General features: G+C 36.1%; 1 non-coding gene across 1 annotated transcript; it reads left to right on the top strand.

Annotated features, from left to right (window-relative positions):
- Positions 1 to 1,532: 1,532 nt before the first annotated feature.
- Positions 1,533 to 1,638, top strand: LOC140858909 (small nucleolar RNA R71). The gene has a single exon (XR_012142313.1). It is a non-coding gene; the product is annotated as a small nucleolar RNA R71 (small nucleolar RNA).
- Positions 1,639 to 12,822: the final 11,184 nt, after the last annotated feature.

Below are 12,822 nucleotides of genomic sequence, written 5' to 3'. Positions count from 1 at the left end.
GATCACAGAGTCTTAGACACGTAGGACTCATAGTCCATGAGTATTAAGACTCTTCGTTAGCCATCAAATCAGATAGGAACCTCTAATGTGTGTGACCCCACAGGTTCAAACCTAAGCCAGTAGCACAGGAACCAATTCCTGTACTAATCAAAGTGACCATCTAGCAATGGTACCCAACGACTGGATAGGTCGAATAGTCGCAATCGCAACACTCAGAACCTACGTAAATATGGTTACTGTATAATTCATCCTTTTGACCTCTGTGTTTAGAACGACTCAGGGTTAAACTGTCAACCCTGATTAGATCATCCGAATCGTGCTCAACTTAAACAGTCCCATGACTCCTCACAAGGACTACCTTGGCCAAGGTTTTGCTAAATTGAAACACGACTGTACACGGCTCCTAAACTGAAGTGGTCAATCCCATCTTGACACACGCACCGACAAGTCAAGTACTTGACTACACCCAGCAGCCTTCCGTCACTGAATTAGAAATTCAGGTAGTCCAGTGCCTAAGTGCAGTGAGTTGCTTGCAAGTCACTGTGGCGGTCTCAGGTCGGAGGGACATTTATACCCATATTCCATTGGAGCAAATCTTGACAGCAGAAATAGCTCCGGAGTCAGTCACGTTCAGTGCAGATGTACCCTTACATCTCATCTGTATGCTATATCAGTGTCTCTACACTCATTGGTTAAGAGGACAACCAACCTATATGGCACACAACGACCTATGTTTGATAAACGTTGTCGTCCTTGGTAACAACGTATCATTTGATCGCGAACAGATTTAAGGACTAAACGATAAATCCTCCTTTGTCGAGTCTAAATAGTCCTAAGGACTTCACCACAACATAGGAGTTCATTAGAAGATGAAATATTTTATGATGAAAAATATCAAAATAATTTTTATTAATTCATAATTCATGTACATATACAAAAATTAGCACAACCGTCAACAGGCTGACGATTGGCTTTGGGACACTATTCCCAACAGAGGTGCGGTAGGGTCAACCACTCATTGTGGTCTCCAGGAAAAATTTGGATGGTTTCTCCAGCCAGGGTTATAAGTGTTTGATTAAAGATCATTTCCTGGTCTGCGAGCTTGTTGGACTTGAGCTTGCTGAACCTGCTCGTGCATAAACTCAGAAAATTGAGGTGCGGCTGGGCATTCACTAACAAAATGGTTCGGATTTGCACACAATGCACAAACTTCTTGGATTGGGTTAGGTGGAATCGAAAATTGTCCAGTATTTAGAAGACGGTCTAATTTTTGGGATAGTTCATCTACCTTACTATGGATATCCATGACGTTTCCAATTTGATAAATTCCACTTCTTTTTTGTTGGAGCATGGGTTGTTCTCTAGAGGTGGTAGACATATGATGTAGGGAATTCTCACTAAGTGTTTCAAAGAGCTGCCAGGCTTTATCTTCACTCTTTAGCATGAATGTCCCACCACATGATGTATCAACCATTTGTCGGTGTTTTTTTGATAAACTATCATAAAAACACTGACAAAGTTGCCATTTAAGGACAGCATGGTGTGGACATTTACGAATGAGGTCCCTTAACCTTTTCTATGTCTCATGAAAAAGTTCACCCTCCAATTGAAAAAAACTAGTGATAGCTTTTCTAATTTGATTTATTTTTCCAATTGAAAAGTATTTCTTGAGAAATTTTCTCTGAAGATGATCCCAAGTTGAAATGATTATAGAGTCTAAGAAGTTTAACCAATGCTTGGCTTTGTCCTTAAGTGAGAAAGAGAACAGTTTCAACCTAAGGGCATCATCGGAGAAGTTTTGGATTTTTACTGTGGAACAAATTTCAAAAAATTCATCCAAGTGTTTGTATGGGTCCTCGTTACTAAGTCCATAGAATGATGGCAATATTTGAATAATGCTAGACTTAATTTCATATTGGGTAGCTTCTACTGGAGGTGCTTAAATGCATGGATAGTAGGTATACGAGGATGGAGTGAAATATTCTCTCAATGAGCATAGAGGATTAGCCTCACCAGGTGCAGCCATGTTTCTAACTCGGATTGTCCTAAGAGTCTTTTCTAATTCTTCGTCTAATGGTTGCAAGTCGGGTTTTAGTGATCGTCAACCTAACATGCAACTAAAAGGTCTATGTAGGACCATCCTAGTCTGTTAAGAATTATTTTATTTTATTATTATTTTTTTTATTAAGAGGAGAGGAGAAGAGAGAAAAGAGTTCTAAAGAAGAGATCCTAAGAAGTCCTAAAACTAATAGAAGAATTAGTTGTGGTTAGATTTTAATTACAATCAAGTTAGCATGCAGTGGACTCTCTATCCTAAAGTTATCCTAGTTCTAGATAGCTCCTAATTGTAGTTAGCCTTCAAGCCCTCCAAGTCGGAGCTTGACCAACCAACTGGCCAGATAAGTGTAAGGTTGGTGGGAGTCCCCCCGTTGCTTTCCTTAGACACCAATTAAATTGGCCAGGTTAGTAAACGGAACCAATTAAAAATCACCTTCCTTCGGGCCCAGTCATCCCGCAAACCACTTGCCTAGACACCAGCTAGCTGACCAAGTCTAACCTGGTTCAACTCTCAGGGTCACTTGTCCTAATGAACTCGAAATCCTTAGGGGTCAATGTCTAATTAATTTTAGATTAAGGTCTAGGTTATGCAAATGCAAGGGAGTGATTTGTGGGCCAAAGAAGGGTGATCAAATCCTCACCTTATCTTAGTTAATGGGTTGCACCCTTAAAGTTAATTATGAAGATGCAATGCAAAGAAATAAGGTATCCAATCAAGTTAGAAATTTTTATATTTGAGGTTACACTATTTTAGTTAAGTGTTATGAAATGTCAGTAATTTTTTTTTTTAATTCAACCGTGCCAAGATCCCTGGCAACGGTGCCAAAATTTGATGCGTAGTCGTTGATAGCACCAAAAATAACTCTACTCACTATGTAGGTAGGATGAGTCGAGATCGTATCTTCAGGGACCTTGGACTAAGTTGAGATTACAAAATAAAAGAAAGAAGCGTTGTTTTTGATTTAGAAAATAAATTATCTTAAAATTGATGTAATTAGAAAATAAAGAGCTCGGGAGTTTTGAATTAATTTTGTACTAGTAGAGTTGTATCTCTTTTCTTATATTTAAATAGATGCAATTAATCTTAAAAAAAATACCTATTTTTTTTTGGCACACTCCGTATCTGTAGATCATGGTGCATCTCTGAAAAGTACTAGGTAAACAACTCTTCTTTCCTCGGCACGCCCCATACCCGTAGATCACGGTGCGTCTCCGAAAAATAAAAGTTGTTCCTAATATTAATCTAATAGGAAAGCATAAATAAAAGCATATGAAAGAGAGCAAATAAAGAACTCATGACGATTTAAATAAAAAGCATAATCTTTATTGCATATAAAGAAATACAAGAAAGTTTAGAACAATAAACCCACTTTATGTCGTTACAAAATTTTTTCTCCACTACCGAGACTGCTAGCCTAGCTGCTCATGGAGTAGTCTCTTTTTCTTCCTCTATGCAAGGCTCTAGAAGAATTTTTGGGCTCCCCCTCCAATGGGAGTACAAAAACCTTTTTATAGGTGTTAGGAGGGAGGAGTTTTACATGATTTTTTGATGTGGGACTAAAGAAAATACTAAGAACTAAAAGATGGATGGATGAGATGGAAAGATCATAAGCAGATAAAGAAAATACAAATTTTTCCTCTTGAAGTATTTTTCAGTATATATTTTTTTCCTTTAATTTTCAATCCATCGCCCGTCTGTTCCCATGAACCCGCACTGCCTCACGCCCGCTGCCTCGCACCCACACTGCCGCTCATCCGCACCTCCGCACTCACCCACGCGCCCGCTCGCCTGCATGACCGCGCGCCTGCATGACTGTGCGCCTTGCATGACCACGTGCCTGCTCGCCTGCATGACTGCGTGCCTACTCGCCTGCGTGACCGCACGCCTATGCCTTGTCGATTACAAAAAGAAACTTTTGTTTCTTTAAAATGACTTCTATATCCTCTTTGGATTTCTTGCATAGTATCTTCATTTTCTATAATACTATATGCATCCTTCTTTTATTTAAATTTTGTTTTAAGTCCAATTTTCTTCAAACTTGAGTCTTTTTGATCTACGAATCGGACTCTTTATATCGGCGATCACCTTTTCTGTAAAACATAAAAAGAAGCATCAAATTCTTAATAAATAAAATAAATTAACTATAATTTTCTGCTTTAAATGACTTAAATTAAGTGTTTATCAAAGGGATATAGGTATAAGTGTCCCTTCGACCTAAGATCACCATGATGACTAGCAAATAACTCACTATGCTTTGGTGTCGGACTACCTGAATTTTTAATTCAGAATCGTAAGATTTCTAGATAAGTCAAGTACTTATGAAGTCGGCGTGTGGGTCAAGATAGAATTGACCACTCCAAGAGATTGGAGAGAATGCTTTGTATTTTAATTTAATAAGATCTTGGCCAGGGCAATCCTTATGAGGAGTCATAGGATTTATTAGGTTGAGACACATTATGGATATACTATTAAGAGTTGACAGTTTAAACTCTAAGTCATCCTAGTATCAAGGATCAAAGGGATAAATTATACGATAACTATATCTAAATAGGTTCTTGAGTATTGCTTTACATACATTCGACCTATCCAGATGTCAGGTACCATTGCTAGATGGTTACTCTGATTAGTACAGAAATCTATTCTTATGCTACTGGATTAGGTCAAACCTATGGGGTCACACACATTAGAAGTTTCTCTTGGATCACATAGCTAATCTGAAGAGTCCCAGTGGATGGAGACTCTGGTGAAGAGTCCCACTCGATGGGGACTCTACTGAAGAATCCCACTAGACGAAGACTCTGGTGAATAGTCCAACTAGATATAAATTCTATCATTAATAGAAGATTAATTAGTAATTAAATCACTAATTAACTCAATTTGATTGAGCATTAAAGTTTGGATCTAGTCTGATTGAATTGGATTCAATCAGGTCAGGTCTAATTAGGTTATAAGATGACCTAATCGGTAAGAGAGAAATGATTTAGATTTGAATGGATCTATGGCTCAATTAATTTATTAATTTGATTAAATTTAATTAAAATTATAGGAGCTTAATTAGATTAGGTTTATCATATTTTATTTGAATTTAATTAGATTAGATTTCAAAGAAATCCAATTGGTTAAATCCTAGAGTCTCAGATGAATGGGACTCTCTCCCTTGGACCACCTAAAAGATCTCATGCTTTTTCTCACTGCATAAAATTAGTTTATGTATGAGAAAATTAGAAGCTAACCCTTCTTTTGTCACCCATTAGAGATAGGTTTTGGTTGGTTTTGAATTGAATTCAAAATGGTTTGAATTTCAACCTAAAATCCTATCCATATCCTTTCACATGTTGGCTTCTTTTGAAGGCGCCGATTGTGTACGAGAAAAGAAAGTATTCCTGATTATTTTTTATACCTAAATTTCTCTAGTAAGTCCCTCTTTAAGTCAAAAAAAGGTAAAAAAAAGTTAGAATCAAATTAAAATTCAAAATAATTTAAATTGCAACAAACTGGGCTCTTATCCTATCTTACCTGTTTTGTGTGACTACAATAAAAAGACTACAATTTTGTGCACCAACTGATGAGAGTTTTTCACTATGAGATATCAGAGAGAAAGAGGGGCCAAAAGTCTTCTTTAGGGTGTTAGGTTTGGATGGACTTCTATCTTCCTTGGCATGAACAAAGGAGGAGACCGATCTCCTCTCGGGTGAGAGACCTAGAACTGTTCTAGGATTTCTAGGTGAGGGAAAAACCAAAGAGAAGAGAGTCTTCATTAGATTTTTCTCTACCATCTAGCATCCTCCTCTGATCTATCTTAAGCATCAAAAAAGTTCAAGGTGATCGAAGAAAGAGATCAAATCAAATCTGCCATCAGAAGCCGACTGTGCGAGCTAGCACTCCTATGGAGGGTTGATCGGTCTGAGGGCTTCGTGTGGACTATCTGTAAAGGCCAGATGCTTATACAGCTATGAGTGACCTAAGAGGACTTTCAGATCTATATTCTTGATCATGGAGTTTAACAACCCATGCTCAGGTGTTGGGTTCGAGATCCTAGAAGTAGTAGATTAGATCTATTGCTAAATGCTATTTTTGGTTCACATGCTTGTCAGTTTAGATTCAGATTTTTATGCATATAAATTTATGTAATAGATTTATTTGTAGATATTTTAAGTTCATATCTTATGCATGTATTTATAGATTAAATAGTTTAATCTAATATTTTTTGCTGTAAAAATTTTTGAAATGCATACATGAAGCCCCTATGCATCCCAACATCTTCATCCCTATCTTATTACACACCAATAAAAGGGGTTTTATTTTTTATTTTATGTGTGTAATAAAGAAGAGAGAGTGCTCTTTATGTTTGGGGTCTTAGGCATGAGTTCTTGGCATCAAAAAAAGAGAGGAGAGTCCTCTCTCTTGGGGTGTGCACAAAACCTAGTCTTCTAGGGTTACTTCCTATGCGTTTGGGAAGAGAGAAAAAGAAAAAAAAGATAGTCTCCTCTCCATCTTCTTCTATCTCTTCATCTCCTCTAAAAGTCCATCTTCAATCTTTGAAAAAAGTCTAGAGATTTGAAGAGAGGATCCAGATCAATCAGAAGATGGTCTTCACACGAGCTAGCACTCTCGAGAAGACCGATCAAATTGGGGCTTCGAGTGGACTTTCCGTAGAGGTCGAATGTATATGCGGCTGCGACCAACTAGCAAGGATCATCTTTACCATATCTCTCAATAGCGGCAATCATTAACCTATGCTCGGGTATCGAGTTTTGAACTCAGATAGATGTAGATTTGATCTATTGCTTATATCCATGCATGTAAATTTTATCATGTGATTATTTTTGATTTTATATGCAACATATCATGCCATAAATCTTAGAGTAGATTAATTTAATAATTAAATCATATGCATGTTAGATTAATAAGATTAATCTAGTTGTCTTTCACTATAATTTATTCCAAAAAATTTTGAAATACATACATTAAATCGCCTATGTTTTCCAACATGATTCAATTTTGGACTTTATGGCTTTAAGCCACTAATCGAAGTCGAACCTCTGCATGGCATCTATGTAGGTGATCAAATCTTTATTATTCTCATTAAGTTCAATAGGATCATATCTTGAAATTAGAAATCGAAGTATCTCTTCGATGGATGTGGTACTCTACCGGATCTCCTTAATAGTGCTTCTACAACAGATTTCAAATTTGATCTAATCAAATATGATTTTATAGATTCACTAGATTGTATCGGTTCTTCTACTTATTGAACTTCACAAGTTCCACATTAGAGGCATAGACTCCTTTACCAAGGTACTCCTTTTCTAAAAGGAATGCTGAACAACTTTTGTTCTTCAGCAAGGTAAAAGTTATATCCCATAGATTCTTTGAGGTTATCTTACAAAATAATATATATAGGATCGAGATCCAAGCTAATTGGTCTGCAAATACTTGACATAAAATAAACACTCTCAAATTTTAAGGTAAGAAAGTATCGGCTTATGCCTAGTCCATATCTCATATGGAGTCTTTGCGACAGATTAATTTGAAATTTCATTAAGTACATGACAAGTATGTTAGATTTATGCCTTAGAAACTAATTATTGGCTAACACATTATATAATTCCAGAGCTTAAACTTATACTTGTATTTTTTTTATTTTTGATAAAGGGCTTTTTTTATTCTAATCATGTTTATGTGTCTATGATTCATTTTAAAAATTAATAAAGATGATTTTTATATATTCTTAAAGTGTTAAGAATTTGAGACATACATTAATTAGTGATTAATTTCTAAATACTCTCGACCAAAAGATCATCACGGAGAACAATGATCAATCCATTTGAGATTAGTGCATGGTTCACCTCCTTTATGTGCAGATGAGTCTCGAGTCTATAGTGTAGGGACAATAGGATGGAGATGCGAGTGATTGTTAAAGAATAACTTACACTAAACATGACTAATACGAGAACCACATCGATATCTACTCACCCATTAGTAGTCTTCTTGATGTTACAGTGGTGTGAGTGGTCCTTTGACCTATGGTGCCATTGGCTATTCGCAGCGAGGCTCTGGGTTTGAATGCATATTTTCTTGGTCTCTAGCCATTCGGATCCTTGCTGTGAATGTTGGCTACAATAGGTTCAGGTTCACTGTTTAGAGTAGGATACACCTAAATAGAATCTATCGACTTTGATAAAAAAGAAGAAATCCTATGCAATTTATGAGACTGAGTTCAGAAAGTCTTTGGCCAAAGTAAGTGTGAATACTAAAAAAGAGTTTCTACAGGATTCACAAATAAACTTGAGTCGAGCCAATCTAGCATATGACTGACAATGGGGTCTGATGAGTTCTCTATGATCTCTATCAAGTTAGGACTCATGATAGAAGGACTGAATCATACGATAACTATATCTAGGGATTCATACTTTCATTCTACTGGATTGCCACTACATACCGCTAGGTGTCACTGATGGATTGTGAGACTCATCGGACGTCATTTTGATGATCGATAACCCTCGAAGGGTAGAATTGAAAATGTTCCAATCCATCGAAAAGAGTTTTGATGATATTATGATAGAGATTATAATATATCTTACTACCAGATAGAATGAAATCTATAGGGTCATACATTAAGAGATTTAATTTCGAATTTATGAATTAAGCTTATGAAGTTCTAATTGGGTTAGGATTTATTGAAATTCTATTAGATTTAATTAAACTATGCTAGCATATGGTTAAATCTAATTCTTCTCGGGACTTCAATTTGATCAAGTCCATAGCCTTGAACCTAACCTAAATTCATTTAGGTTTAATTGGACTCTTAATTGTGAGCCCAAGAGGATTGGATAATGTCAATAAGTTGGCATAAATTTGTTGGGTTTCGATGATGCAACGGAATATGAATTTCAAAATTTTTACATACATCCAACTATTGAAAATAAAGTTTAACATTTAAACTAGTCTATTGGAACACAAAAGCCCGAAGAACCCCTTGATGATTACAATCAAATATCAAAAACATACATAACAGGAAGAAACCAGAAGTCATATACTAACGAGAAGATCATAATTTGATAATTTTGAGGCCTCCATGAGACTCCAAAGCAGAAGCCCTCCAACGATGATCTACATAGGATTGATTAGCGCCCTTCCCAATTCGTTATGGTGCTGCAGCCTTCTTACTAAGCGCGCTGTCGATTGTTCTTTGCAAGAACTGATTGGACCATCACTTATATACCTTCATGACTTCTACTAAGACCTCCTTAGGAATCCTTCCTCAAAAGATCTCACCACACACAAATCAAATTTTATGTTCAACATATGAACAGTTTGATTTTTAGGATAAGTATCTCATACTTTCCTTTTCTTCTTCTCTTCCTTTCTATTTTTCTCTCCCTTTTCCATATCTTTTTTTAGACTTTTTTTCATTTTTTTCTCTCATTATCACACCCATCTACAGCCAAAAATAACACATAGAATCCAAGTGTAGCACCCCCTTTAAATAGAAAAGGATGGGCGACACCATGGGACGCCAACTCTTGGCATCCCTTTATTTTTACACATACCATTTAATTTTTTCTCATGGAATCCAATGTGATGGCATGGAAACTAAAGAGGTTAACTAGTAGAATGACTCTTCCTCTACTTAAAAAAAAAAAATAACGCCATCATATGGCCTGTGGAAAAAGGAATGAATGCGCGAAATGAAGAATCCATACCATTAAGGACTCTTCCATAAACTCATTGCACAAAAGGGGCATCCAATTTATTTTTTTGGCATGGAGTTCCTTCCAAGAGAAGGACTCCACTTCCTCTTCCACATCCATATATCCCAAAGCTCATCAGATGGCGTGTGGGATAAAGAGAACGTATGAATTTAAAGGAAGAATTAAGAGTCCAAGACATTAAGGACTCATTCATACCAATGCATATATGTAAGGCATCCCTTATTATTTGGCATTCAAATTCCTTCCAAGAGAAGGACTCTTCCTCCTCTTCCATGCCTCATATCCCAAGCACCATCATATATCATGAGGAATTAAGGAAAATGCATGGAACCTTGTAAGGAAATTATGAGGAGTAAGGAAGAAAGACTCCTCTTCATAACGCCCAAATAAATGATGCCACATTTATTTTCTCATGTGGTTTTGACGTAGAGGTGGTGGATTCATATGGAACTCTTCCATATAAATCAGATAAATCAACTAATAATTAGATGGTTCAAACCCAATCACATTAGGTCAAGGCAAAAAGCAAAAGGTTTGCACAAACACATTTGCACTGAACCCAATTGGGAACTTGGGTTAATTCATGTGCTAGCAATTTAATTAACCCATTGGATTTACAGTAAATTCAAATAGATTGGACCAAGATCAAATCTCTATTGTGTGTGACCCATTGGATTCCAAATCTATCCAGCAGTGGACTAAGACCCTCGATGTAATCCTAATCCGATTGGATTAGGTCAGCTCAAGAGTCCCAATCAACTAGGACTCTTTCTAATTAATTTTTTAATTAAACTTTTTTAATTTTGATAAGTCCATAAGCCAATATTGACATCTAGTAATATATCATAACTATCCAAAAGATTTAAAATTTAGTAAAAATATCAAAATTATCTTTCTGTGGTGAGTTACCGTGTAATTAAATCTTTTAACACAACATCCCAGAAATACCATGGGTATGAAAATATGTCAAATTCAAATACCTATCCTTATGTATCTCGATCCGATGATGATGACTCAATTGATGAACCCGTAAAAATTATTTTTACTGTTCATCTCTGCTCTGGCTAGAGACTCTCAGAGTCATCATCCTATGAGATCACATAGGATGTTCTCTCCTCCTACAAGGAGTGACTGATTCTTTTTTGATCACTTACAACCTCCATATACACTTTACCATATTCAGAATATTTCACACGTATCTCAAAGTGGTATGTTAGAGAATAAACCAAAGTAAGAGTCCATGTACATAAAGTACCATAGTGATCTTAGATCAAAAGATCACATGCACCACTCCCATTGAAGAACCATCTCTTGACATGCTGTAAGGCTCCATCAGATGTTCTTCCTATGGTTTAGCTCTGTAAACTCATTCTCTAATGAGCACCTATATCCTTGTGTTAGTGTCATCACACAAGTGGTTGTGAGATCAACCACCCTCTTCATCGAGCATATAAAGGATGTACCAGTCTTATCGGTATCATCGATCTCTGACTCGATGATCCAATAACTAAAAATATTTTAAATTGAGGTTATCAAGATTTTAGGTCTCACTAGCATGATCTCATCATAGCCCTAAAATCATTGCCCTATTCTATCAGATTTATCATAGTCATAAAAAAATATGATGCAGTAAATGATAAAACACAATATCTCATAAATAAAAAATAACTAATATCATGCAAATGAGTAGGAAAAAAATAAAAAAAAAAAATTTTTCATCCCTATACGATTGGCTTATAGGGCACTATTCTTTCAATCTCCCACTTGCACTAAAGCCAATCGCCCCTATACCTAATGCCTATGCAATCAGGATGGTGACTACATTGCTGCTGTGTAAGGCTTAATGAACTAGTCCATTATAATGTTCTTAATACTAACTCATTTTATGATCATATCATGAATGAGGTGAAAGTGCATAGGATGTGCATGTGTTCCTAGTGGGACCACACCCAACACAGTGATGAACACTTCATCAGGTAACTTTTCTAAGCAAATTTTACTAACAACATTTAACTGAAATAAATACAGTATGCTATTTGAAACTTTTCTAATTCATTGCTCCTTTAGTACTTCTCAAGTACTTTGAGAATGCTTTTCACAATTTTCAAAAGATCCTATCAAGGATCTACCTGAAATCAATGATTATGCACAGAACATAATTCATATCAGGCTTAGTACATTGAATGTATGGATAAGTAAACTCCTTTACACCCATTCATGTTGAACCTCTTCAACATAAAATGCATGTACCTAGACTGGTACAAGCCTAACATCTACTTACATCTATCCCTATAGATGCCAAGAAATATTGGATGCTTAACCCAAGTCTTTTCCATGAAAATATTTGTGATAAGCATATTATTGACTAAGTGTAATATTGGGACTACCTCCCAATATGCTGTATGTCACCCACATACATAATCAAGAAGTTAGTGAGACTCCTACTAGTCTTCTTGTATACACACATGGTTCATCTATATTTGATAAAGTCAAACATTTTGACTGTCCTATTAAAAATATAAGTACCTACTCAATACCTACTTGAATCTATAAATGCATTTGCCCTCCTACTAGAGATAAACTCTCTAGATGGTATGTGGCAATAACAAAAATTCAGATTGACATCCCTATTAGCAACATATTGGGTCATACCCATAGATGCTTCAACCATAGTCCATACTTGGTTGATGTGTAGGGAGTCAATTTTGGATATTATGGTTTCAAGCCAACTATCAGAGTCTCTACTCATGACGATCTCTGAATAGGTCTAAGAAACACCATTCTCAATGATGAATGGTGTATCATCATTTCAATGACAAATCATATTTGAGTGGTACATTACACACTTGAATTGACCTTCGATGAGGAGGTGTGTATCATGGTTGTGCCTCATTAATAAGCACATCTGATTGAGGATCAATTTGTGGACATTCCATAGATTATGATAGGATAGCTCATCATAGGTCTTGAACTTCTCAAGTTTAATTATCCTCCCACTGTCTCCTTCTTAGAAATTTTTTTTACCTAAAAGATGACATATCTACTGTC

This window comes from Elaeis guineensis, chromosome 6 (genome assembly GCF_000442705.2).
Source record: "Elaeis guineensis isolate ETL-2024a chromosome 6, EG11, whole genome shotgun sequence".
Taxonomy (NCBI): domain Eukaryota; kingdom Viridiplantae; phylum Streptophyta; class Magnoliopsida; order Arecales; family Arecaceae; genus Elaeis; species Elaeis guineensis.
This window is presented reverse-complemented; position numbering and strand designations above follow the sequence as displayed.